Raw genomic sequence first — 5,828 nt, forward strand, 5'->3', positions numbered from 1 at the left:
ATGGAGATGATGATTTTTATCTACTGAACAAAAACAATAGTAATATAATAAGTAGTAGCCCTGTTTTTAGGAGTGACCTCATGGTCTGGGGATACTGAGACCCAGCCATGAGCTCACTATTTCTGCATGTAATTCAGTTAATTTGAGCGTTCTGGTCGAAGCCGGAGAGCAGTAACGTTTTTGTCGACCCGATGTTGGAAAAGACCACCGAAAAGTACTGGCTTGGTAGAGACGGTGAAAAACATGCAAAGCTCTGTTTAGACGCTAGCCAGTCGTCTTAAGACTTAGTTTTGTTATTCGTCGATATGTATCTTCCGGGCGAATGTTACATCATCGTTGAAATGTAATAATTTTCTGGTGGTCTGAGAATCAACGCGCGTTTTTTGTTTGCATTCTAAGATCGCGCGAGCGGCAAAATAAAATCAACTTGAAACGTGTTGGATATTTAGAAAATACAGCTCTTTTAATTTTCTAAAACATACATGCGTTTATTCGCATTCAGACAATTCGATCACCGACAATTCAGCCGATTTCAAATTCAGACAATTCAATCAAAATGAGTTAAACAAGTTGCCCAAAGACTCTTCAGACAGTTTTAATGTTTTAAAATGCGCACGCAAAAAGGTTTCGCATGCGGCAAAACATCAAAGCTTTCATTAGACGTCTTATAATTAATTCCATTCAAATTCACATAAAACAAATAAAATTAACAGAACCAAAAGTACCTCTACATAATAGAAAATTCGTGTCGACAAAGCACCCAGCCCTCCCCACGTTGATCACACGTTTCAGAAATGAGCGGAAGAATGCCAAAATTAAGGTAGAGAAACTGATGTCCGATGATGTTATCAGAAAACCGAAGCCCAAGTATTCAATCGCCATTGAGAAACTCGTTCAAATAGCAAAAAACTACAATCGAGACCATATACAGAAGTATTCAAAAAAATTTACCTTCAATGTACATATATCCTAAAAGTCTTTGCATAGCAAGTTTGTTCTGATCTTCGAAATTTGTTATTTGATGTTTCACATTTTTTGTTTTAGTGTTGAAAGCCTTCTGACTCTAATCAAATTAGAAAAGTTTTAATTTTTCCCTTTATCTGGTCTCTTCAATCTAAACAGGCCGAATTGTCTTTGGCTGAATAGTCAGAGTTTTTTCGGCTGAATTGTCTTTAATTTGAATCGGCTGAATTGTCTGCGGCTGAAATGTCTCTGCACCGCGTTTACTATTTTCGTATTTTTGGCTCTTTAACTCAATGTTTTTATTTTTTGAACAACCGAAAAAATATATTAGATTATTCTGCGTTTATATAAATATATTTGCGTTCATAAATATATATCTGTGTGTGTGTGTGTGTGTGTGTGTGTGTGTGTGTGTTTGGGTGCGTGTGTGTGCGAGTGTCTGTGTATGTGTGTGTAAATGTTTGTTTGTGTGTGCATGTGAGAGACTGTATGTGTGTATGAGCGTCAGTGCTTGTTTTGTAGATGTATTCAAGTAATTCAAGGAAAAAGAAATAGTTAAAGAAGTGATTTCACTATCCCCTTTTGAGTTATGTGTTTTATGAAATATTTTCATCAGAAAACTGTAAACTTGTTTGGTTATCATCATCATATAAAAACACGGACAGATAGAGTTGAAGCTTTTTCACACAAAATCTATGTCCACCTGTAAGAATCTGGTTAAATAAATAATAGTTTGTGCACTAAAAACGCAGATGTGGTAGAAACTTATATGCATAATTCTTCTACAGATGACTACAGTGCTGATTTAAATTATCCGGACAAAACGAACAAAACTTGAATTTTCAAACGCGTTTTTCTCAAATTGGGTTAAGATTAGACAAAAAGTGAAGAGAGCAAAAGTTGCTTAGAATTTCACCAGAATTAATATGGTGCTATTTTTTCTCCGAAATTCTCAACAAAAATTTTACCCCAAAAATGGGTCATTTTGGCTTTTTTCAATTAATCAAGATTTACGCGGAAACTACTTTGTTAATTGATAAGAAAATTATGTCACAGGAAGCCTCTTACGCAGCTTAACAAAGTTTAAAAAGGGTTAAATCTCCAAAAACCAGTATAAGAGAAAAAATTTTCACTTGATATTCAATAAATGTGATTTTTACTATATAAAACCCAGAAGTTCTGTTTAAAAATAAATTTTAAACAATTTGCGCAAATTTTTGAAGATTTAACCCTTTTTAAACTTTGTTAAGCTGCGTAAGAGGCTTCCTGTGACATAATTTTCTTATCAATTAACAAAGTAGTTTCCGCGTAAATCTTGATTAATTGAAAAAAGCCAAAATGACCCATTTTTGGGGTAAAATTTTTGTTGGGAATTTCGGAGAAAAAATAGCACCATATTAATTCTGGTGAAATTCTAAGCAACTTTTGCTCTCTTCACTTTTTGTCTAATCTTAACCCAATTTGAGAAAAACGCGTTTGAAAATTCAAGTTTTGTTCGTTTTGTCCGGATAATTTAAATCAGCACTGTATTTGAAGTTCTAACTATTTGATGAAGTGTTTTTTTTTTCAATTCAAAGATCGAATTTGGTGGGACCGGCTTTCTATTAATTGCAATGCTGATGCTCATTTTTCCAATTATCGGGTTCGTTCGTAGCCACGAAACAGCAAAAAGGTAAATTCGGACAAATAATTTGTAGGAAGAGTTACTATGGGTACTCTATTTGTAAAATCATCGAACGAATTTTATCAAAACTATTGTTCCGACATTTGAAGTTTTTTCAACTCGCCACTTTTGAGTGGAATTAAAGTTCTGCAAATTTGATTCCAATTATGCGGGCAAAACGATCAAAACCAAACAATAATGTGCAATTGAAAAAAATGTCCAATTGTTTGTACTGATCAATTGAGCAATCTCCCCCCCCCCCATTCTCGCGTGGGGGGGAGATATCTCAATAGGTACTTGAGACATGTTTATAACCACTTGAAAATAGTTTGAATGACCTGAAATCATAAAACATATTTTCCAACGACTGTCGAAAGCCAAATTTTACGATAAAAAAGCTCTAAAGTTTCATTTAGATTGAATAAAGAATCAATAAAACAGGCATAAAAAGCGACTTTTTTCTTTCTTAAAATGACAAAAAGTTTTTGCGTACAATATTAAGGTGCTGTGGAGAACCGTTTTTGCTATTCAGATACAAGGCTAGAGCACCAACCCTGGTAAATCGCTTTCTTCGATGAGGCTATGGTCGCCTAAACAAAATTTTGCAAAAATAATTTTTTTTTTCATAAATTTCGATTTTTTTTCAAAACTTTTCTCGATACTCATTTAAGATAAACTTCAGTCGGTCAATTGATTGCGTGCTATAAACACACCATCCATCTACTTGCGTTTGCTGACGTCTTTTTGTAGAGTTTTTTCATTTTTGCTGGGGGGGAGATAGCTCAATTGGTCATTACGGGGGGGAGATTGCTCAATTGATCCGTTTGTACTCGGGTCTATTTTTTTCGGTTCAAAAAAACTTGAAATTTTTATCGAGACAATATTGACGGATATTTCAGTGCATTCTGAAAAATATTGATGCTCTGAGCTCACTGTTGAAAAAATGAACGCCTTTTTTGTAAACATCGTTGATCATTTGACAACTTCTTCGTTGACATGTAATAGTTTATGGTGGTCTGAGAATCAACGCGCGTTTTTTTGCATTCTAATAACGCGCGAGCGGCAAAATAAAATCAACTTGAATGGAATTAATGGACTGCAAGGAACAGGCAGAACATTCAAGACCTTACCCTGAAATGCGCAATCAAAACTATTTTAGGTGTTGTCATTCTCTTAAAAAAATTGAATTGTTGCAGAGCTATCAAAACTGAACCGGATAAAATTTGTCAGAAATTAATTTAATGTCTAAATATTTTTTACTATTTCAATTTTTTTTTGCATTTTTACATTCAAAAGAAGCTTATCTGTAGTAAAATGTTGAAAATCATCCGTCTTCTTTTTTTTAGATATCAAGTTTTTAATGATCGACATGCTTCTTCAAAAGTGGAGAACTTACAAGAAATTAGGAATTACGTAACCGCAAACGATATTGAGTGTTCAATTCGGTGTGCTCAACATGCCGAATGCCTATCAGTCAATCTTTGTAATCAGATAATATGCTCACTAAAGGCAGGCGATGCATTTACTGTGGGTTCGGAAATGGTTCCGGATATGAACTGCAAATACATCGGAATGAAAAGCGAGGAATATCCCAGATGCGCAGAGACTGGTGTCGCAAAACCAATAACTGATAACAATGCATTTATATGCAACATCAGCCGAAAACGAACAGACCCGGAATGGGGTGATTGGAATAATGAATTTGAGGACGAATTAAGCTCCACAGAATGGCAAAGATGGGAAAAAGGATCTTGCCTTTTAGGCAGTCACTTAGAAAACCTCAACTGTACAGTTGGAGAAAACAGACGATTAGTTGGTTGGGTTGTAGCTGTGCGTGAATTAAAAAGTATTGACGAAGCCACAAATTATTGTGCAGCCGAACTTGATGCAACGGTTTGGGGAGAGATGGATGGTACTTTTGTGGCATTTGAGCCAGTTCTCAAGATGTTTGACAGCAATACTAGTATTTTCCTGTCCATTTCAGACAAATGCAACGAAGGATTGTGGCTGAACTTAAGGGGCGAGGATGTTACAAATTTGATTCCTTGGCAAACACCTGAACCGACCAATAGCAAGTAAGTAGATTAAAAAAGTTAAGTGATTTGCTTGGCATACGTTCCTGTTGACGACGTTATTTTCGCTTTTGGGGCGCTTCGAAAAGAGGATCCCTCAGAAAAACTTCTGAGTTTAATAGATTCTGAGATTAAGTTAAAAAAATCAAATTCTGTGTTTCTTTAAAAGTTGTCAAATAGAAGAAATGTCTTTTATTTATTATAAAAATGCCAAAAATTGAACTTAAAATTGCTAAATTTTTAGTTTTTTTATCTTTTCAATTTTTTTTCTTTGTTCATTAGTTATGAGGAGCATTTCATACAACTTGCAGAAGACGAACAATCAAACTTCATTGTCAATGATGCTATGTCAACTGCTCCTGCATGGTTTGCTTGTCAAAAGGTATATTCATATGCATTACCGTGGATTTTCGATTCACTACTGGTCGATAATGAGACTCACTATATCTCAAAAGAAACGCGGAGTTGTGTGAAAAGTAACATTGGGACTCCTCCTGATTGCAATGCAACTATGGAGCGATATGTATACTACTATTGGATTCATGAGCAAATGACAATAAAACAAGCACAAGTAGAGTGCGAAGCGTTTTCAGCCAAAGTTTTCGATAAGTTGGATGGCAAAGAGTCTACCATTGCATTTTTAGCCAGCCATTTGAAACCTCATGAAACATTTCTGATTGGGATTTCCGATGAAATAAGAGAGAATGTTTGGCTGAATCACGAGAACCAACTAATGAATGAATATATCACGTTTTTCGATGATGAACCAAATGGAGGAACAGGCGAAAACTGGTTGTTCGCAACTTACAGAAATGTAGGCACTCCAAACGCTTATCTAAAAGGCATCGCTGATGGTCCTGTCTCTTGGGTTGCATCAGGAGCGTGTTACAAAATAACTTACGATCCAGCCCCAAACTTAGAGACGGGCTAAGTTTTGACTTATCAACCCCATCAAAGAATCTCGCCTTTAACATTACGTTACATTGGCAAAATTATCCATTATTTTTGTAGGTTCTTCAAAAAAACTGACAAAAAACGCCCAAAAATCATCACCTCATAGAACGATTTTTTCTTCTCGTCTATTCACAATAAAGTTTCATTTCTATCTCCAGACGACATGGCAGCTGATC

This window comes from Symsagittifera roscoffensis, chromosome 7 (assembly GCF_963678635.1).
Source record: "Symsagittifera roscoffensis chromosome 7, txSymRosc1.1, whole genome shotgun sequence".
In the NCBI taxonomy this organism is placed as follows: domain Eukaryota; kingdom Metazoa; phylum Xenacoelomorpha; order Acoela; family Convolutidae; genus Symsagittifera; species Symsagittifera roscoffensis.